Raw genomic sequence first — 23,916 nt, forward strand, 5'->3', positions numbered from 1 at the left:
AAAAAAACCATTTTATTAAATAACACTTTTTTTTAGTAAAATATATTTCTCATGGTTTCTATTTGCTTAGGAAGTTGCTTTAGAATATAGAGAACTGCCATGTTTATTACTAGTAACGACATTTAAGTTTGTAGAGAAAGACAGTCTCTCTGTCTCTCACGCACACTGGGCTCCAGGTGTCATACTCCTTTATTGCTCGGGGAAGTTGCTAGGTGGTGATTGGTGTCCACTTTGAAGATTCCTTAAAAGCAACAGCTAAAACATATGTTCCACTTGGACTGTTGCTATGGACTCCTAACTCGTCTCTGCGGCCTCCTGCACTCCCTCATCTTAATCTCTGTACCGCAAATGGCCCCAGCGATATATTTAAAACTGGTCACTTCTCTGCCCAAAACCATCATCCAGTAGCTTCCTGTCTCACTAAAAATAAAATCCAGAATCCCCATGGTGGTGTGTATGATATTGTCTCCAGTTCTATAACCTCATCTCTTACAATCCCTCTCTCACTGGACTATCCCACTGGACTCCAGCCATTCTGATTTTATTGCCATTTTTCAACACACCAGGTGTGCTCCCGCCTTGGGACCGTAGTGCTAACTGGTCCCTCTACCTAATACAATTTTCCCTCAGTTACTTGTATGGCTCGTGTTGTTACTTTCTTCAAATATCTAGACAAAAGTCTCCAAATTCTTTTTTCAGAGGGGAGAGAGAGCGCACGCACACAAGTGGGAGGTGGAGGGTGAGGTGGGGTGGGGAGAGAGAGAGGGAGAAAGACTCCTGAGCAGTCTCCATGCCCAGTGTGGAGATGGATGCAGGATCCCAGGACCCTGAGGTGATGACCTGAGCCCAAACCAAGAGTCAGACACTTAACTGACTGAGCCACTCAGGTGCCCTAACTCTCCAAATTCTTAATGATACATAAGAGAGCACCCTGCTCTTCCATTCACTTTCTGTTCCCTTATCCTATTTAATCTTCTTAACACATCACTACCTGACGATTAGTTGGTGGATTGTTTTTTTCTCCATTTTCCTGCCCCAGTGTAGGTTCCCTGATAGCAGGAAACTCATTTATCCACTGCTGTTTCCCTAGTTCCTAAGAAGCACTTGGGTAATAGTAGGTATTTCATGAATGTCTGTTGAATGAATGTGATGGATGAATAATTGGACAAATGGTGAATGAATGAATGAAAGAAAATATTGACCCTTTCCTTTGGATAAAATACCTCCAAAATAGAAGTGTGGAATTTCTATAGACTTTTATTTTTTCCAAGTACAATTAAAGTGATTAACTCTGTTTTTAGGGCTTTGAATTAGCCTTTAGTCCTAACATTATTTCTGACATTGCATAGCATGAGTAGAATCCTGGATGGATTCGGTCAGGTAAAAAGAATGTCTGATTTGACTTTGACCTAAAAAAGAGTTTGAAAGACCCAAAAAATAAGGGAGTTTTCTATTCAGGCAAGATAACTATAAACCCAGTTTTAGAGCTGACATTTTATAGTCACTAGGTGAAATATTAGAAGAAATAAGAGGCTTGAGCACCAGTGTTGTGCCACTGGGTCTTGCATAGACGTCTTTCATCTCTTCCCTTTCCATAAGTGCATGTTTTACTGGAAAATTTGGCAGCTTATAACCATTTTTTACTTAATCCAAAATGTATTTTTTGTGTATTTAACACTAAATAAGCTGAATTCATGATTTGTGGCTGCATTATATTTTCATATGCATTTTCATTTGCTTTCAAATCAGTATTTGTGGGTTTTGAATGCTGCTAAACAATGCCAGGGAATATGTATTTATTGTCTGATCACAAAAAAATAATTGCTCCTATTTTTATTCTTACATGGGGAGTCAAAACTATAAAAAGCTATGACACACCATTTCTGAAAATTCAGTAAAATGTGTGAATTATACACTTTGTGTATTAGCACGCTAAAATTTGGATGTTTTATAAGCAACTGTGCTGTAAGTACTTTGGCACATCTGGATAATCTAAGAGTTTTAGAGTGAAAATATAGTATGAGTGCTTTAACGACAAGAAATTGAATTCCATTTTTAAAAATCTAACACATGAGATTTAATTTTAAATAGACAAGGGGAAAAAAAAAAGGTGCGTTATGTTTCCCAGTCACCTCGTTGATCCCCAAGACAAAAGAACACAGAGCCATAGACGAAGGGTATCGTAGGGCAAAACCAGGGAGAAGGAGCCAGATTCGGAAGGAGCTCAGGTCCACATGAGACCAAAGAGCCAAAAGCAATGAGGAAAAGTATCTTCAAACCTGGAGTCAGAAGCTACAATGGCCAAAGTTTGCCAGAGGTGCCAAAAATCGAAAGTTTAGAGCTGAGTTGCCCAAGTAGGTTGGAAGGCCTTTGTCTCCTTCAGGTATGGCAGGAGGAGGCCGCGAATAGGGGGCCTTGGGGCTCGTGTATGTAGCCTTTGCTTCCCGTGTCCTACCAGGCAGGGGCACTCTGAGAAAGGAGACCAGGCTGGCAAAGAGCCTCAAACCTAGGGCAGGCCGGCAGCACACCTGGTTGCATAAGTGTGAACTCTCCTCCTCCCTACCCCCAGCCCCCGGGGAATGCTTCATAAATAAGCAAGGGTAACCCACAGGCGTGTTTTTACTTTCAAACGGATCCATCTCTTCAATATTTCTCGTACAGAGTCACTTCAAACTGAAAGCAAACACCAGGTTTCCCATGTGAAGGATATTTGGGGAAAGTTCTAAGCATGACAAAACAGTGGTTTTTAAGACGGAGGAGCCCTCTGGACCATACCACAGTGTGTCATCCCTACCACAAGGCTGTAGTTGCCCCCATTTGTGTGGCTGCACAGTAAGGGGGTAGGGCCGGGTCTGGGGCCGACTGGAGAGCTCCGGACGGGAGCAGAAGGACGCACCATGCGGGGGACCTCAGGGATGGAAGGGGCCTCCCACAGATGGCTCTCGGGCCTGAAGGCCTCAGAGGCCAACGGCTGGCGGGGGGGGGGGTTGGCTCAGGCTCTCAACAAACAGAATTCTGTCTTGGACAACCTTTCATCAGTAAGGATTTTATTGTGCGATCCACTGAGCATTCGAATTAAAAATGAAACACAATGTAGAATTTTCTTAATCTTTTGGACCTTTTTTTTTTACTTGCTTTAATTTTACCTCAAAAATAATTTTTAAAAAACTGCTGTGGTACATAGCGATGTTTATTACTGACTTGTAAAATAATTCATTTAAATAACGGGTGGTATTTTTTTTCCTTCTTTAGAAATAGATTTTTTTTTCACTGAATCTGAGTTCGTCGAAAATAACAGGGCCGTGCTTGCCAGTATCAGCTGTCTAGTCAATGTGGTTTATGAAAAAAATTCTAAAATTACCCAAATCTTATGTCTTAATTATAAAACCAAAAATTGTGTGCTGATCATGCCAAGGTTTCTCCTTACTTCCTATTGGTTTGTTTGTGAAAGGGAACCTGTAGGTGATAAAGATTTTTAAGTAACTTTTCCTTTTTTTATTGGAGAAACTCCTGATGTAGTTTTGCTTGTTTCCTTTTCAGTGGCGGATCTTCTAAAATGTTTTAACCTTTATAATCTTTGCTTATCTCCGAAGAGTACAATAGTCAAGTGGTTAAGGGCAAAGATCTTAAAACTATGGAGACCAGATTAAAATAGATGTCTAACCCTCACCTGTATCAGTTTTTGCCTACATATAAAGTGTGTGTGTGGGGGGGGGATATAGGCTATTGTGAGGAGTAAATAAATGTATATATACGATGTTTTTAGAATAATACACACAGTAGGTCTAGGTAATATTCAGTTATTCTTTTTAATATTTTGTTCTAAGGTCCCCAAACATACAAATTATTCCTTCTCCGTGAGCCGTGTGACATTATATCCCCAGAATTTGAAATTACCAGGGCTCACACTCAGTACCTTAACACCACAGCAGTGATGGGGGCCTTTCAGTAAACACAAGTCGTTTTGTTTTTGTGACGTTTTGCTTTGAGCATCGTTACCACCTGTGTGCACTTGCGGGTGGGGCCTAACACACACTGCCTTGAAGGGCAAGTGTGAAAACTTGCAGCCCGTAGGCTGAGCATGCACATCTGCTTGATGTCATCCCGACAGAAGGGCCAGCACTGAGAGCTGTGAAGATACAAGAGGGTATTTGGTCCCTTGGAGCATTAGCCTACAAACGCGGATGCTGGGCTGTCCTCCTCCCTGCCCATAATTTTGATAATTCTCATTCTCCCCTTGCCCTTTCAATGAGTGTCTAGATGACTCTCCGAGCCGTTGGTATGTATGAGGAGTGTGTGTGTGTGTGTGTGTGTGTGTGTGTGTGTTGTCGATCTCTCTGTGCTCTTACACGTGGCTGCATAGCTCCCCGTGAGCACATCTTGCATTATTTGTCCTGTCGTCTTTCTTGGCCATTGTCTTCGCGCAGCTCCTACCACATCTGAAGTGCGGCATTCTCCATCTTTCTTCACTCCCTTCATGTCATTGTCTCAGGTTATTAAAGTTCCAAAATGTTAGAATTCAAATGGAGTACTGACTTATTTTACTGTATTTTAGTTAATACAATTCCTTCATATAACACCAAACTTTGTATTTTATTGCTTACTGAAGTTATTGACTATATCTCATTTGCTCAACATTTAACTATGTTAGGAACTGGAAATAGAGTTCGTTTTCATTATCCTCATTTTTTAGAAGCACATGGACGACTGTACACTTCTATTAGCTAAAGCATAGCAATTTATGTTCTTTTTAAAGATGTGTTTATTTCAGAGAGAGAGAGAGCACGATCGGAAGGGGCAGAGGGAAAGAGAGAGAATCCAAAGCAGACTCCACACGACCGTGGAGCCCGCAATGAGGCTGGATCTCACAACCATGAGATCATGACGGGGTACCAAGAGGAGGGCTAAAACATTGCAATTTAGGTACCTTTTAACCTATCAATTTACTGCCCCTGACCAAGTCCTCATAGAAAAAGTAAAGGATTTCTTCCCTTGCTCCAAACACAAGATGGGAAGTTATTGGTGCAAGAATATATAAGATGAGACATATAGTTACAAAGAAATCAAGCTACGGGAATGCCACTCAATGCAGATCCACAATATGAATGAACTTAACCAATTAACCTTAACATCAAAGGATTTTCTTCTTAGAGCAAAGAAAGAATGAGGACTGGCCTTTCCGTTGGCCACTGACTCGAGATGCCCATGCCATCTGGCTCGCAGGCTTTGTCTTCTTACACAGACAGAGCACACTGCAGTTCAGGGGGCTTCCGCGTCTGTGAGGAAGATAATCTGGGAGTTTTGGCCCAGATACATACCCAACTACTTGCATGTGCAAACTCTGTGCCTCTGCAGCCTCAAAGCTGGGCAGACATTTTTAGGTGAGCTAACAAAGTCAACAATTATTCAGGCAATGAACCTAAGCAGGCTTACAGGAGAGGGGGTAGGAACTGGTGCAAACTAAGGAGTAGATGAAGAACTTCGACGTGGCTGGCTGCCTTCTGGACTTCCTGCTCCTCGCTGGCATTTCTTTGATATGTGATTTTCAAAGCAGGTGTTATTCTTATTGCAATCACATTGTCACCCTCCATTATGAGGAAGCAATTAAGCCCATAATAAGTTAAGAGGTGATGTCTTGTAATTTTTTTTTTTTTTATCTCACACAACTGTTGATTTGTTAGCTTTTGAAAACAGATAGGAATTTTTCAATTACATCCTGCAAAATACCTTTTTTCATTCTGAGTGTTTGAAAAGCAAATGTATCTTGGATCCAGTGCTTTTGTGTTTACAAATCTGGATATGATTTAGTAAGCTTTAAAGAGATAGCAAACGCATAGTAAGGAAATCAGATTTACATAATTTTCTGCTTGCTTACAGAACACAGCAGTTGAGATTATCTTTTACATTTGGGAAGACTGTTTTAATATGATAAGATGAAATACCACCTACAGAACACTTGATCTTGCTAGTTTGACTTCTTAAAATAAATTACGGGCTGATTTGTCATAGTGACTTTTAACATAAATTGCTATTATAATCTAAAGCAGCAATTCTAAAGGAGACTGCTTTTTCGCTTCATCTACATAAAAAGATTTAGGTTATTTCTACATTTATTCTTTCCTCCGTACAATCTATTTGCTGTAACTTTACATGGCAGGAACAACAAAAATCCATGCTTTGTTCATTCCATCCATTCTTCTATTCATACATGATAAGTAGCAAATAGCAGCTTAAATGGAGAAATGGCACAAGTAAAAAAGCATGTTGGCTTTACCTTTTGTATATAAAAAAGCGTTTTGGGTTTTGTTTTGTTTTGTTTTGTTTTGTTTTGTTTTAGGAGAGCACGTGTGTGCCTTTTTCCCCACTGGAAACACAATTAGATTGCAAAATCGGGGAATGAACCCAGGGCTTTACTCTTTTATCTTCTACACATTTATTCACTTCCTTATCCATTCGTTTGTTTATTTATTTAGATATTCTTGCAGCTTCAGTAGCTACGGTAAATAATGAGTGCTATGGTGCAAACATCTTTCAGCTGGAGGAGTGTGAATTGCTAGAAAAAGAGGAGGTTACACTAAACCCAAGGACTCTAAAGTCAGACCCTCTTATGCAATCAGGAGCCTCTGGGGAATGTTTGATGTTTTTCTTCCTGATTTTTGCTTTATGTTTTGTGAGCATTATGCTTGACTAAGCTTTCTGTCACTGTCTCTAAATTCTATTTGTCTAAATTTGCCATGGTGCCTATTTTCTGTATCATCTGTATTCATTATTTGACCACAAAGGAGTTAGAAAATAAGCATGGCTATGTGCTTACTAGGATTAGTTATTCATTGATAAGTGTTCAGATTTAGGCATTTTACATTTAAAAAGTGGGGGGTGGGGGGAGGGAAGTGCTCACAGGGCTTCTGGTCAAGCTTCTTCTCTATACTCTGGATGGAGATTACATATATGTACATATTATCTCATTCAGGGCTCAGCATGAATTGGAGTAATCTTGGATTTATAAGTAGCTCATGATTATTTCCTTTCAACTGAAAGGAACAATAGTCATGACCCCCTGGAGTCTCTGATTGGAGGCTTTGTTTTTATTGTTTGCAAAGGTGAGGAAAGGTTTGTATAAAACACGGAGAACAGACACAGCATAGGATTGTAGAATGTCATCTGCACAAAAACTTGAAGTAAAGACAGACATACGGGTTCAAAAACAGATTTGTTTGAAATCCTAAGCGGAAGTCTGCCCTGCCAAACCTTCCCGGGCCCTACGCACCCTTGCTCCAGGAAGGACTCAGAATTCGGTGAAACGTCCTCTGGGAAGTAAGAGCATGTACGTCTGCTGCTCGTTTGGTGCTTAGTCATTTCACCTTGACGTAGTATCCTTGGTCTCCCATTTCTAACTTGTGTCTCTTTAACTCTGTCATTGTTCTTGACACTTTACGTGATGTGTCCGGGTATGAAAGGAAATCATTGATTGCGTTCATTTCTCTGGCTATGAAACAAGTGCTGCAAATGTAGTGGTTTCGAGCAACACTTACTAGCTCACAGCTCTGTAGGTCTGAAGCGTGGCTCAAGTGGATTGTCTGTGTTTGGTCCCACGAGGCTGAAGTCAAGGTGTCTTGACTTTCAAGCTCCACAGAAGAACCCACTTTCAGGTTCACACAGCCTGTTGTCAGGAGTCAGTTCCTTATGGTTGTTGGACTGAGGTCCTCATGGCCTTGCTGGCTGCTGGACAGAGGCTGCTCGCTGCTTCTAATGGTCACTTGCATTCCTCAACACGTGGGCCCTTCTGAACTCAAGCCCCCTATCACCCTTCTGGGTCTTAATCTCTGACTTACTTACTCTAGTCAGAGATTAAGACCCAGAAGGGTGACAGTGAAGAAAACTAACAATGAAGAAAACTAACTGCCTACTTTCAGAGGGTCTCATGAGACTAGGCCGGGCCCACCCAAATCATCTCTATATTTTGAGGTCAATTGACTTTAATTACATCTGTAAAATTCTTTTATGGCAGCACCTAGGTTCCTGTTTGATCCATCAACCAGGGGGCAGGAATCTTGGGAGGTGAAAGAGCACCTGTGACACCCAGGCAGTTCTGCACGGAGTAGATACTACAGAAATGTTTCATAAATGAATCCACAAATGCATGAATGAATAAATGATAAAAGAGACACTTTTAGAAGTCAGATATATCACCTTGCCCATTACTAATAGATAAAACTAAACTTTAGGAGAATAGAAGTTTATTTCACCAAAGTAAGTAATCTTTGGTCATTTACATGACCGTTTCATCTAACAACCATGATTGAGTTGATGGATCATTTGAAGACATTCCATTCTTGGTTTAACAAATGACAAATTTAAGAGGGATTTTTTTTCCCCTTAAAGACCCAATTATCAGCCCTGGACCCACATTGCTTGTATAAACTGATTTATGCATCACAGAGCATGGTCACCAACACCTTCTCCTCTAGTACTCACAATAACCCTGTTCTAGAGATGGAAAAACCAAAGCTCATGGTACTTAAGTATTTTGTTGAAGGTCTAATTCTTTGTACTCAAAACTTTCTAAAAGCAATTAACTTTGAAAAAAAAATGGGGGAGGGAGTCATAATGATGTAATTATAGAATTAAATAAAGAAATTTTTAAAAAACACTCTGGGCAGTCCTTTACATGCCTTGCCCATATGTTTGATAATTATCATGCGATTGTTATTCTACTCTATATTTAACGCTGGAAATACATCTTCTCAGGAATTAAAATAGTAAGTCATCTATGTCAAGTACAAGAGTCTAGTTTTTTTCCAGCATTGTCTAACCAGCTGGAAAAGGACCTCTCTCTGTTCTTTACCTACTAGTGAAAAGGTAATATCTTCAAACAAACAACATGCAATTAAATGCCTCTAATTGGCACCTAAGAAATAGTGACATTTGATTTTTCTTCCAGGGTTTTGTAGTTTTTCCTTATTTAAAAATAACTTTTTTCAATCTATTCTTTTCGTGATTCAGTGATCTGGCAATCAAATCATATTTACTGATTCGAGGTTTCTTTCCTTTAACTTAAACCCCAAAGCAATTCAATGACATAAAAATGAATGCATGAATGAATGAATTGAAAATGAATTAATTGGGACGCCTGGGTGGCTCAGTGGTTGAGTGTCTGCCTTTGGCTCAGGGTGTGATCCTGGGATCCTGGGATCCAGTCCCACATTAGGTCCCCGCAGGGAGTCTGCCTCTCCCTCTGCCTGTGTCTCCTCTACCTCTGTGTGTGTGTCATAATGAATAAATAAAATCTAAAACAAGAAAGAAAAAAAATGAATTAATTGAGTAAACATTTTAGGATGCATACTCTAAGGATATTGGGATTACTAGACTCATATAATTTAGTAAACATACGTAGGACTAGAGAAGGACTCCTAATGCCCAATATGAAGAGATGTATTTGCAAGGCTCCAAAGTGAGTACCTTTGTGTTTCTGCTGATATTTTTAATCAGGGGATCTCCCTAGACCAGTCTTTCCCCCCAACATTGTTTAAGTTTCAATATCTTTTCCAACACTCACCTTGCTGTGTCTCAGCCACTCCCTTTCACTTACAACATCCTTTTCATAAGATGTCCACATCGTTTTCACTTCATTGTCATCAAACAATGAAGTAAAGCTTCCCGTGGTTTTTCTGTGGCTGCTAAACCCAGATTTAGTCCGAGGTGCCTTTCATAGTTCTATACGTGACTTTGAACTTGACTCAAGACCCTATTCTTAGCACTGAACTGTGAGATTTCACAGGAATCGTCACCCTGTTTTTTTATGAAATAAAAACGGCATTATGACTGCCTTAAAGAAGAAAAACACTCGCACAAAAACCATTATGACAAATTGAGGAATATTGAACCAGTCAATTTGTGCATTTCATTGAACATTCTGAACCATACAAATTTGAATGAAGCTTTCAATACACAAATAAGCCAGTTCTGTAACAATAGACACTGCCATTGTATATCAGACATTATGCATTGTGCAACCAGCTGCATCAAAAAGATGGGAGAATTGGGATTTGTTTTCACTGTTAAATGGAAATCCAAAAAAAATTTATTGTTCCTCTGTAATAAACAGGAATGCTGCTTAATGAAAAACTCTATTTGTATTATTGGTGAGTTTCTTGTTCCTAATACAGACGTGAAGGTAAAGCTGCTCTATTACTCTTTATAAGCTGGTCGCTGCCATAATGCTTAAACCCAGCAAAGGATCATCTTGTTCATATGTGAAGAATATCAGAAGAACAGTTTAAATAGGATAGACAAGAACTAGTTTAATATAGGAGGAGATTCTGGTAAGATTAGTAGGAACATGCATAGTGCTTATTGCTTCCTTTTTATATCCCTTTATCTTCAGGGGGAAAAAAGTGTAACAGTGAGATATTAACGTTCAATATCTTTTCTCTTTCCAGTGAAGGGAGAAAATAATCATCTGCCTTTTCTAATTTTAAGATTAAAAGTACACCCGAGTACAGTTATATAGCCCAAACTTTTTTATAAGATACATTTCTAAGAATACACAAGAAAGGAAATGACTTCATGGTTGCTTTCCTTAAATCTTGCACATAAGCTTACAGGAAATTTTAGAAATTCTCTTTTGACTGTTAGAATGATGCTAAATTTCCTTTATAATTGTGACGATAATTAAATTTAGTGTGAAATGGAAAATGCATATTAGAATGCAGGCATTTAAATGTGGCTCTCTGATTTCTCTAGCAATTCCTCTTAGGTATTGGTGTAGTAGGAAGGTCAAGAAATGTTACTGCAATAAAACCAAATTGACATATTTGTATTTTTTGTGTGTTTGGGTTTTTTTTTTTTTTTTGACACATTTGTTTTTAAACTAGGCTATGCTCTCTAAGAATCTGTGGTTTCTTTAATTCCTTTTTCAAGCTTTCAGGTCCTGACTTCAGGTATAAACATCAAATGGACATGGATCCTTCTCGTGAAAAAACAAACTGCATTTTATGCAAAGATGCTAATTTGGCTAATTTCCAGATTTCATGTGTACCTTTGAGAAACCGATGAATCAAGACAGTTTAGATATATATGCAGAATGTTATAGATACCTATTGTTTTCGTTCCAGGCAGCATTCTCACTCTCCTTGGTATAAATTAAAATTAACTGTTCATAATATAAGCTAATATGAAAATTATTCAAACATCACTGATATTTTTATCAAAGATTTTATTTACTTGAGAGAGAGAGATAGATAAAAACCTCATTTTGTGTTTTGTTGGTTGAAATCACTAAAGTGGTATGTAACTGTGACATAATTTGCTAGGCTATGAAATTTTCTTGATCATATTATATTTAGAAAAATTTTTAAGATTGTATTTGCTATATTCGGTATCGATAAACAGTAGGAGTTATAAAAATCTGAAACAAGATACTAAATAAATTAATGTGGGTAGTGCAGTGTGCTGGATAGGACACCAAACTCAGAAGTCTATAGAATTAAATTAATCCTCTGTGTAGCTATTCCCTCTCTAGACGTAAGTCCCTTCTGGCTTTAAAATGGCATAAACCTGAAATGTCTTTCTCTAACAAGATTCCGGATTTGATTATACTTTGACAAAAAAGAATAGAGTCTCCCAAAGTTTCTTTTAATCCTGGAATTCTAATAATATATGAGTTAGTGAAAATCAACCCTTTTCTTCTAGATAGTTTTGTTCCTACTTGACATTAAGTTCCTGAAAGCCAAGGCTTAGATCTTATTCATCTTTGTAAATTCAGCACTAAGCACAACAATGTCTAACACACAGTAGGTGTTCAGTAAGCATTTGTTGTGTGAATAATGTGATTACTGTAAAAACCAGTTACTCCTAAATTACTCTTTTTCTGACTTACCTGAGAATAATTTTCCAGCTTGAGAGTTAAATGTGCATATTTTGGCTAGGATAATAGAAAAGCATGTTAAAGTAGAGACATCTCTAACAAACTAAGGTTTGATCTAATGAAATAACAAGGCTTCTCATGATTTGTGATCAAAGAACTGTGAATATAAATTTATCAGCTGATCGGGGCACCTGGGTGGCTGTCTGTTAAGCATCAGACTCTTAGTTTCAGCCCAGGTTCTGATCTTCTGGGTCACAGGATCCAGCCCTAGGGCTGTCTCTGTGCTCAGTGGGGAGTCTGCTTGAAGATTCTCTTCCTCTGCCTCTTCCCTCATGCAGGTGTAGGCTCCAGCACTCTCTCCCTTTCCCTCTCTCTTTTTCTCTCAAATAAATAAAAATAAATCTTTAAGAAAATTTATCAACTGATAGACTGAAAAACTTACTAATGTGATCCCAGAAGTCATATTTCAATTACAGTCAAAACTCTTTTGAACAATAAAATAAGCGGCTAAGTTTATAATATTCATAAAACGAGGTAGAGGTAAGGTGTTCTGATGTGACAGTTTAAAACATTCCCAACCCTCTTTTAAAAATGCCTTTAAAAGGTGTCCAAAAAAAATAAAAAATAAAAGGTGTCCAGAAAAATTATGAGCAGTATATTCTTTCCATTTTGGGAGAAGAATATTACTAACATCTTTAAAAAGCAGTATGAATCCAGACTGAGTAATGCATTCAGTGGTAGGATCACTATTGGTCTTTTTTCTTTTCATCCTTTGTGGGACCACCCAACATCTGACTTTTGCATGCATGTCCCCACGTTCCTTTCCTAGAAGTTGTATTTCCCATTTTCCCATCTTACAAGTTGGATCACTTTAGGCAGAAAATGTAAGGCGGGCTGGAGCTTTGAGGAAAGAGCATTTCAAGGTTGTGGGGAGAGGGGTATTTTATAGTTGAGATCATAATAAAAATATAAGAACCATGAGTGCTTTTAAATATTTAAGAAATACAATAGGAGACAGAACTTTCATTAGGCGATGTTGCTGGTGTAGCAAAAACCAAAATGATAATAGTGTAGAGCAGTGGGTAATATTCCTGGGATAAAATCTATGAGGAAAAAATATCAGATTTAATTAAGATTTTAAGACCTCTTCTACATTATTAAGGGGAGGTGCCTGCTAACAATGTAATTAATGCAGACCTCATAAAAGTGATGCAACTGAATTATCAAGAGCCAAGAAGAGTAGAGGTGAAGAGATAGGATAAATATTGACTTTTGCTTAATTTATGTATCCAAAACTAACTTATTGTATACCTACTATGTGCAAAGCACTATACATCATGGGGGATGCAGGGCATGAAATTGCCCTAGACACAGTACTTATAACCTGTTCTTCTCTTCTTCACATAAGAGTCTTTGCGTGGATCCTTGCAATATGAGCTTCTCACTAATAGGTGATTATTTGGAAAAGGAATTTTGAGGAGCACTGGTAGGAGATTGGAACAAGTTAAACAGAGAAAGAGAGAAAGCCAGTCCAAGAATGTGTTATTGAGCTGGTCCCTGCTATGGGTCACTAAGCACCATCCCACTGGGAACCCTGTGAGGAGCCATGTGGAATATATCTCAGAATTGTTTGCCCTGCATGCAGCTGGTTGTCATAGCAGCAGCTAAAGTAAAAAGGCAACGGAGGGGACGGAAGGCAAGACACAAAAGGTGTGTGAAACAAATATATTTTGCAAATTTATCTCATGTGGAGATAAAAAGGGCAGTTATTTATTAAGCCCTTATTATGTGCAGTCATTGTGCTAGCCACTGGGGAAGGGAAAAAGAGAAGTAAAGAAAGATGAAATATCAAGGTCCCTGTTCTTTAGAAACCCACAGTTCAGGGAAGGAGGCAAGTCAGCAAGCAAGGCCATGAGAGAGGAGTTTGAATTGGAGTTGAACCTCAAAGGAGGGAGCAAATAATGGTTAAAAGGGCCAAGTAAGTTATCACAGAAGCGACCCTTGAACTAAGTCCTTAAGAGAAACTAAAAGTAGGGCAAATGGAGCCTGGAAATTTGGGAGGAAGTGGAAGAAGGTGATTTCAAGTTGAAGAAATACGAATTGTGGGCCGGGGGGGTTACGAGTATGGTTTGTTCAGAGCACCGTGATCTACTTGGAGAACTGTAGGCTAAGACTGGAGTCCAGCGCCCAGAACGGTGTACGGAGTTTAGTAAGTGATCAATAAGCATCTGTAGCTGCTCAAGCATTACTTGTGTGATGAGTGGATTTTCTCATCTGCGTTCTTGGAGCTGTCTTTTCGAAGGAGAGCATCGTTGGCGTGGTTGTTATCGTCTCAAATGTATAGAATTTTGACATACACATTGCCTTATTCCAGCAAGATACTTCTTCTTGGACCGAAGGAAAGGGCTTCCATTGGTGCTTCTTGCATAAATACTAATCCATCTTAAAAGCTCCTGTTGGGTGAACACTTAACGGAGCACTGTGCTAAGCATTTTACTCAGCTCATCTGCTACTCACTCATAACAACACTACCAGGAAGACAAAACCAGAGCACAGAGGTGCTAAGCTAACACGTGGTTGCTTGGTTGTTACCAACACCGTCTCCATCTCTGACCGGCGCCTCTAGCTGGGAGTCCCTGACAAGAGCGATTCTTCAGCAGTTCTCTGGGAGCGTGTGCAACTCTGTAGGTTTGTCATACGATGTCTCCAGAGACGTCCAGGAATACGAGATTCTTGGTTTCAGTAACATAGAACCAGTGGTAGTCAATGTTCCCAAATCCTGAAATCTCCACTGGTGATATGACCTTCCCTATTGTGCTCCTTTCTTTTATAGTGAAAGCTCATTAAACTGCAGAAATTAAAATAATTCATCTGTAGTCCTCTGTAATAAATATTTCGATAGTGCCAACTACTTGATCAAATGCTCTGAATAACACAGAAGTAAATTAAATATAATCCTTATTTTCAAGAGACTCAGACCTATTGAAGTTGATGAACGTGAGAGTGGTAAAGTGTAGGTAAAAGCAAATGGCTAGCGGATAAAAAAGAGAAATTGGCAGATTAATTCCAATTAGAGTCAGGTATTAATGCAGGGAGGCTACCCGGAAAGGGAAGCACGGAGAACCAGCATACCTCAGCTTGAGCCTTATTTTCACCTGTGACGTCACCACATCATTCATCTGCACCTTGTCTCCTCATCCATACCATTAGAGGGTTGCAGATGACCCCCGAGACCCCTTAGAGTTCTGACAGGCTCTAACTTTATGAGCAGGTTGCATTTGAGCTGGGCACTGAGTGATGGGTACATTCCAGCATGTAGAGATGCGGAAACCCATCTCAGATGAAGCCAGAACATGAGCAAGTACACGAATGGAGCAAAGACCCAGGCGTGTCCAGAGAACGTAGAGCCCTTCCTGGCTGGGGCGACTAGCGCAGCCCACGTCAGGCAGCAGCCCGGGGAGGGCTGGCAAGGCAGCTTCAGGAAAGCTTACAGCGGGTCTTGAATTCTATACAAAGTCATTTGGATTTAATAAGGTTTTTTAAATAGCCAAAATATAATGGTAATGATTAGAGAATCATTGAGAATAACTGAAAATCAATCTGGAGCATAACAAGTGGAACAATTTAAGTAAATCAGAACTACAGGGCCAGATAATCACTGGCCTTTATTGCGTTTGAAAAGCTAAGGGAAAAACATTGGAAGGTAAAGGTAATATTCTAAAAAACGAAAAGGATCATCAAACCTTATGAAATTCTGGATCCTTAATGCTGAAAGAGCAGTGTTGTAGAATAACACAAGAAGCTGCTTTAGGATAATGTGCCTAACCCAAAAGAGGTAAAAAATAAAATTTAACCAATAAGATAACTCGATCATTAAAGCCCCAAGTTTAAACACTTATGTAAAAACTGAAATCATTTCACTCCCACCCATATAAAATCTTAAAAACTCATTCGACTTGCAGAAACGTTTACTGGTTTGCAATGTCTCCCGCTTTTTACCACATGAGCAATGTCACATTGATGATACAGCTGATGGCAGTGACTATTAGTGACCTTAAGAACACAGCTGGGTTTCTATTTTTATTTCTCTAAAACCCTCTTTTCTTCAGCTCAGTGGTGCCTTAAAGGCCCACACTAAAATCTGTGTGGTCGAGGCAGTTTGTATCATATGTTTATATATACATTTCACACAACAAAGCCGGCTTTTGAAACGCTCATACGCACTCCCACACACGCACACACGCATGCTCCAAAATATGTAATGATGCTTATATAGAAACCTGTTTTCAAACCATCCAAGAATAAATAACTAATCTCTGCCCAAGTTCAAAGAAGCATTGAGGGCTACACAAAATTACCTCTGTTGGCAACGCACTTCGAAACGGAGCTACTATAGATTCATGTAAACCACTTCTGATCTGCTAAAAACAGAGTGAGCAAAAAAAAAAAAAAAAAAAAAAAAAAAAAAAAAAAAAAAATTCCACACATTTAGAAAATATTGATGAATAATCTGAGCTTTGAAACTTTTTTTCAATGACTATGAAGGACAGAAAAAAGGCTGCAGAATTTGTTTCTATTCGGGTGATTGCTTACCTATTCTCCTTAGCTCGAATGAGAGGTGATAGTCTTGGATAATTTCATCTGGCATTTGCAGATAAAAGTATTTATCGGCAAATAGGCAGATTTCTGAATATGGGTAATGACGGAGACAAACGTATGTTTAAAATTCCTAATGTAGTTGATGCTGAGTAAATAGGATTGTATAGTGTGAACTTTGGCAGAATGGCTCTTCAGTAGGTAGAAAAGGATTCGAGGATGGTGGTCTGCCAGAGAAATAGCTTCGGACTTGCTCACAACAGGCCGGCAGGGAAATAACACGAGTCGGAAAGAGGAAGGAATCGTGTGATTTCTCTAGCCATTCTCCTCATTGTTCATAATATAAGATAAAGGCACTTTCTGCGAAAACAGTGTTGTTACATTTTTATGCTTGTGAAGGCTCTTGTCTGTAAAAGATGCTGGAACTTCCCGAAGACAGGCATTCGGTTTTTGATCAAATGAAAAAATAAAAAAATCTAAAATGTAAGCCTAAGTATCTACGTATGGATTTGCTATAACCTTAGGCCTTGGTTTTGAAAAAAAGTGCACCAATGCACACTTGTCAGACTGATTACGTCTAAAGAAGATAAAAAGAAGGCTGATAGGCAGGAATTCGAAGCCATTTACCAACTCCTACTTTCTCTCCCTAAATAACTAAGCGAAGCTCGCTAGGCAAGAGGCTCATAAATTAAGCCTGACTCTACCAGACGGAGAGCGGCATGGAACATGGGCCATGCTTACCTCTCTGTATTCTAGGAAATAGTCGATGGCACGATAAGGGTGTGCTACGAAAAAGAGAATCTGGAAATCCACGCATCGTTAGCTCCACCACACCATCACCGTGCTACCCAGGCATCCTCAACCCTAGAGCCCGGGGAAGGAGGCCTTAGAGGACCTAGTGCAAGAGCAGGGGTAGCCACACATCCCTACCTCTGGACCACAGGTGGGAGATGGTACATGAGGAGACGGAGTCTTTAACACAGCACATCCAATCTTAGGGTCTGGGCCACTTGATTGCACAAGAAATAGCAGAGAAAGGAAGAGTGAGCGGATGTCACCTGTGCTGAGACTTGCGTGCTTCTTCTAGACACCATGGCCCAAAGTGGTAAAACAAATCCCATTCTAGTACCCTTTTCCTCCCCTAAACTCCATCCAGTATTTAGGCTGAATTAAATGATCCAGAAAATCTGGGTGTGATCTGAATCCAGCTATCCCCTCCACCTGCTGATGGTGGTGTTAAGGGGTGGGTTTTGCTAACAAGAGCATTAAAATATCTTTTGAGCTGACGCCTCCCACAGTCTGTAATAAAACAGAGCTGTGCTGTCTTTTTGGAGAGAATGAATGATGCATAATTTCTCAGTAAACTAATGTGCAATCTATTTTGAATCCACATTAATCACCTTCTTTTTATATGAAATCTAATTTAGGTGTAAATCATTCACTTCCCAGGTACAAGCTTTCTCAGTAAAACATAAGTTGAGGCCAGCTTTTTCTTACGGAGGCAGAGTTAATGTAACTAAAGTAACTCCACCTAAGATTTTAGCAAGAATCTTAAAAATATGACTCAAAGCTAGTTTAGTTAAAGCTTGAGTAATTTAAGGAAATTGCCTAGGCAAGTAATTGGTATTATACCAAAACTAAATATTTCACAGTTACATTTGCTTTTGCCTAAAAATAAAAACTGGAGCAATACAAGGGAAAACTGCCAAGACTGAAAATAATATGCAGCAGCTGTAAGTAATTGGGAGTGATAATCATAATTAGACAAGATGTAAGACGTGTGTTAAAACCCAGATTGGATCTTCCTGTTGACAACTGGGAGAAATCCCAAAGGCCTGGACTCCACACCTAGCCCAGGCACTTCCGCTCCCTGCCTGAGAGCCCCAGAAAAGCAAAACTCAGCACTAGATCAGTCATGAAACCACTCTCTAAAGGCCAGGCCTCCAATGGGGGGGTGAGGGTGGGAGGGTGGGAAGGGGTCATACTCCCCTGGCCTCAAGGACTCTGCAAACCAGGGGGAGACTGGACAATAATCTAGCAGTAAATGACATTGAATAAAAGTCCTTCAAAAGAAACCAAGATAATGAAGAGAAAAGAGAAAATAAGAAAAATAAATAGATAACATGGAGGACAAGTTTGTAAGACAAGAGAAACATTGATTTGATCAAGTGTGGGTTAACAATGAAGTAAAATATTCTTGTTCCATGGAAAACATCTCAAGCTGAAGAGAAAACCTTATAGGGGCAGGAACGATTCCTATTTTGCTCAGAGAATGGCTCGGAGAAGGCCTAGCACATCGCACACACTGAATTTGCTAGATAAGCGCGTGACTAGGTGTTTGGATGATCTTGAGGCAGTGCTCATCCTGGTCAGATGCTGTGCTGGGTGCTTTCAGGGTAGTGACACGTTTAATCTTCGTGGTAACTTCGGAGATAGACTCTTCATTTGCAGATGAAGATACTGAACTAAGCACAGTTAAGAAACGTGTCCAGGTAGGAAGAGGTGGAGCTACACTTGGAACCAACACCATCCGGATCCGTGGTCCATAGATTATACATATTTAAAAACTAGGACACCTTTAACCTTACTAAGAAAGTGGGTGGAACGACAACCTACTTTTCCTGTTATTTGTTTTAAATTCTGACTTACAAACTACACCAAAGGATAAAACGGTGAACATGAAGGCATCTAACACTTGACTTGAAGGCTGTGTCTTCTCTCTCTCTCTCTCTCTCTCTCTCTCCCTCTCCTTTTTTAAATTCTTCCCCCTTTTGTTTCTTCCTCCTTTTTCTCTTCTTTTTTTCTTACTCCCTTTCTTCTCAATGCAAACCTCTTGTCCTTTCCACATTCTTCTCCTTAAGGCCAAAGACAAGGAGCAGCTAGTGGGCTCCGTCAGTTAAGTGTCTGCCTTCAGCTCCGGTCATGATCCCAGGGTCCTGGGATCCAGCCTCATATCGGCTCCTGCTTCTAGCTCTGCCTGCCACTCCCCCTGCTTGTGCTCTCTCCCTCTATCTCTTTCTCTCACTTTCTCTATCAAATAAAAAAATAAAATCTTAAAAAAAAAAAACAAGACAGTTAAACAGGGAGTGGGAAAGAAACATGGAATAGTTTTCCTCTCACATACTTTGCCTTCAGTGCAAGAAAGCATAGGGACAACGGGTGTTGTATCAGAGTTGTCCTGGATTAGACAAATGAATATTTAGGAATATCTTCCCACATTTAATTTGACAAACATCTGTTGAACGCATTGGATATAAGAAACAGGTGTACGCATTATAAGGAGGACTGTTCCGTAACTTCAACATGCTTACAGTCCAGTGGAAGAGAAATACATAACTTATTATATAAGTTCAAGAAGAACTATTTCTGAAGTCAGATAAAAATGGGGGACAAAAAAAATGGGGGACTAAATATTCTTATATTGGGGGGCTTCATGGACTAAGTGGTATCTTAGATATCAAAGGATGAGTAGGACTTTGGTACGTAGAGAAGGGGAACTGGAAGGAAGGTTGTTTAAGCTTCTGAATATGGCAGATGCAAATGACAACGAGGAATGACAATATTCTATGTGCTCAGAAAACGGCTGGAACTGGAGCTAAGGGCCTGTATGAGTCTGGATCAGTTGACTAGAACCAGATAACAGAGTCCCCTGAATGCTGAGCTACGGTGCTTTGGCTTTCCTCAGTAGGCAGTGGAGAGTCCTAATGGCCTGGGATTAACAGAGGCTTCTACTCTTGCCTTCAGTAATATGATCTATTTTCCACAGACTAGCCAAGTGATCACTAAAAAATGTCAGCTGGCCTCAGAACTCTCCTTGGATTCCATGTCACTCAGAACAAAACCAGAATTCTTACCATAGCACCGCAGCTCCTTTGATCGTAGGCCATCGGCCTCCTAATTTTATTTAGGATGAGCAGCAGTGTGATATTCACAGAGAATACCCAACAGATCTGACCACCCAGAGGCACCACTACAGGTCTCCTAGGAAATTCGGGACTGTGTCTGGGCGGCGTGGGTTCATCTACATTCTCTATTGTTTGCTGCAAGAGAGTGATGCTCAGAGTTTGAGGCCTGCTCTTCCTCATAATCAGCCTTATAATCTATCTTCTTGCTCAAGCGCCAAAGACAAGGTCTTTGCAGGTCTTAGGAGGTCCTAAGTCTCAAAGTAGGGAGGGAAGAAAGGCAGTAAAACATGAGTGAGGAAAGACAATATTCTTCTGAAAAAAGAAGTCAAGGTATTTTGTCCCTTTATGTGTTTATGGTAATAGTGTGGGAAGTGGGTATTGGCGTATGAGACGTTATTGAAACTTTTCTCTTTTTGAAATAGATGATATTTGAACTGAGCCTTCAAGCTAATATCTAATAGTGAACAGTTATTTAATTTATTAACATATTCTACAATTTCTCAAATAGCTGGTTGAGATTTAACATGCCAAACAAATCTAATTGGCCCAAGGAGTACTGAGACTCCTAACGTTAGTACCATTGGCCCGGTGCTCTGAATCACCCAGTAAATGAATCACACACGCTACAAATCCATAATAGATATCAATCAAGGTTATACAACCAGACTAAGTTTATATAATAATAGGGAACCCCCCAAGTAAAAGGACTACTATACCACCATTTTGAAAAGTGAGATATCTATGTCCCCGTGTGTGTATCATCGCATATTGTAAAAAATACTTGTATTTGCATCTGCTCTCTGGACTGCTTACCTCCCATGACTCCTTGGAGAGCCCTCCCATGTTTGTTCATTATTCTTATAATTATATATATCCTAATGTCCTATATATGCCTTTTTATTTATACCTCCAACTATAATAAAACCTTCCTCCAAGATTGAGTTTTATTCATCTTAGCCGATATTTAATCCCCAGCACACGAAACATGCTCAATATATACTTAAGGAGTGTGAATCACGATACATGACTTAGCATTAGATATCTGACTAAAAGTTCCCTTGACTAACTTTACTCTTTGTTTTTCTGGCTTACTAATTATCAATAGCTATTCTACAGTCCATTTCCTATAATAATTGCAGGCTAACGATGCAGCAACAGGCTCCTACTTTATTTTAGGACTAATAGAGTATTGCATTTACAAACAACTTAAGAGCACAGTGGAAAAAAAAAAAGATATACTCTCTTAATTAAAAAGTATTATTTAATTTTAATTATTGACAAACCTTTGTCATGTTTAAGACAATAGGAGGGTGAATAGAAGATAAAGGCACATTGGGGAAGAGGTGGGGTATATGGAATTAAGTAACAAAAGGACCATCTCTACCTTGTTAGCTAGTGTATTCCCAATGTCTGGTACCTAATGCAATAAATATTTCTAAATGAATGAAAGATGATGTATTGTAGGTTCTCTGGCCTGTATATGCAAGTGGTTTGCTTCAGAAGAGATTCTCTTTTGTAGGAGAGAAATACTACTTTTAACTCTAACTCATTCGTTTGGTTAATGGAATCATTCATTAAAGAGACATTTCTTGAGCATCTACTATACACTAGGCTTTGCCACTCTCTGTGCATGGAAACACAGAGACAAAAAAAACATGACCCAGGAGAATTCACAATCGGGTGAAAAAATATATATGTATATGAATATTTGCAATGTAGTATGATAGTCATAAAAAGGAATATATATGGCGGCCTAATGACACCATAGAGTCATCTACACAGCTTGCTGGAAGAGGAGAGGGGATTCAGGAAAGAGTGCCCCCAAAAATGCACTTTAGAGGAGGGATTAAAAAGATTAAAAAGGGATAAGGAGTTTTCAGGATTCTTTATACTTTACCCACTTAATGTACTATTTAATTTGTCATGATAATAAAAATTTTATCTTTGCTTTGTATGCTTGACTTTTAAGATCTATTTCTTATTTATGAAATCATTTTATATGCTTTGCTTATTATTAGTCCTTTACCATTATACTGGTTTTACTGCATTCAAGATTCTTAAAAAACAACAGCAAAATAACTCTTAAATAGCTGTCATTGAGAAGGTAACAGACCAATTAAATATTTATTTATGTTTTAAAAAACAAAACACTTTTCTAGGTCTTGAACAAGAGAAAATAATTTAAGGAGTTTCGTGGTTTTAAATTAGACTTCTTATATATCAAAACTTCAAAATCTTTGTGCTTCACAATATGCTGCTCCTCTTCACTGTCTCACTTTTTAAAACTCATTTGTGATGCCAATGGAAGCGTTAAATAGTGGATTTTGCTCTGTGTTTACTAAAGAGTAGTAGTCTCAGCCCTTGAGCTTCATTCAGCTGGAATCAACAAGTGTACTGTCAAGGAAACTTCCCGCTGCAGAGGTTAATGCATCTTTCATTCCCTTTAATTTCTAGAGATATAAACAACACAATTTATTCTTCTTGTAATATGGAAATATAGTCATTGGTGAAAGTTCCATTAAAAAACTACCTGCTGGTAATTTAAACTCCGTGTGACTAAAACTGCTCCTGGGTTTGAGTTATGGATTTGAGGATGAAGTAGTATATATATATTTTTTTATTACACGATTCATTTTCTATTAGAAAACATTGCTTGAAATCCAAGTTTCATTAAGAAAGGGTAGTTAAAGATAGGTTGGTGGGGTTTTTTATTATCACTATTATTTTTATTATGGCAAAGGAGAGTCAGTCTCAAGCAAAGCTGAGAATGCCTGCAATATCCAACTTCTGAAACACAGTATAATTCACATTCAGAGAAGCAACGGTCCTCTTGTGAAATGAAGTGGAATCCATTCAGTCGACTCTCAAAATATTCCAAGCTTTGGTGAATCTCTAGGTGAAATCTCTCAGTGAAAATTTAACATGACTCTTGGCCAAGTACGACATAAGCTTCTCTACGTACGAAACTGTGATCTTTCCAATGTATAAAAGTAATCATACGATTCAACAGCTCCAAATTCTTTAAAAGCTCCTTCAGTATAAAAAATTAAATTCTTTTTCCTTACAGCTGAGGTCATGTTTTATCTGCCTAGAGTTCCAGTTTCAATTCCCTCGACTCCAAGCCTCAAACTTCATGGTCCAGCAAGACTAATCTACTAGAATATAGGCCATGCTCTCTCCTTTCCTCGTCCTTTTGAATAAATTGTTTCCTCTACCCAAATGGCTGTCCCCTTTGGTAAAACTGTTAAATCATCCCTCTCTTGCCCAGGCAGATTTAAATACACAATTTTCTGTGTCACTCCATTACAATTGTTTGAACATCTTTCTTCACCTCACCCCCTGACCCACTCAAAAAAAAAAAAAAAAAAAGATTTTGGAAGAGAGAATCTCTTGTTTTGCCAGCGTTTAGCACAGTATTTGGCCAATAAAAGGATCCACAAATATACATATGTGTATATGTATGATATGACTTACATGTGAAATCTAAAAAAGCTGAACTTGTAAAAACAGAGCAGAATGGTGGTTACCAGAGGTTGGGGTAGAGGCATC

At 39.0% G+C, this 23,916-nt stretch overlaps 1 protein-coding gene across 1 annotated transcript in view; it reads left to right on the forward strand.

Annotated features, from left to right (window-relative positions):
- Positions 1–23,916, forward strand: part of NEGR1 (neuronal growth regulator 1) — an 809,911-nt gene that overhangs the window by 783,792 nt on the left and 2,203 nt on the right. The gene's annotated exons all lie outside the window — the stretch shown is intronic.

This window comes from Vulpes vulpes, chromosome 3 (genome assembly GCF_048418805.1).
Source record: "Vulpes vulpes isolate BD-2025 chromosome 3, VulVul3, whole genome shotgun sequence".
NCBI lineage: Eukaryota > Metazoa > Chordata > Mammalia > Carnivora > Canidae > Vulpes > Vulpes vulpes.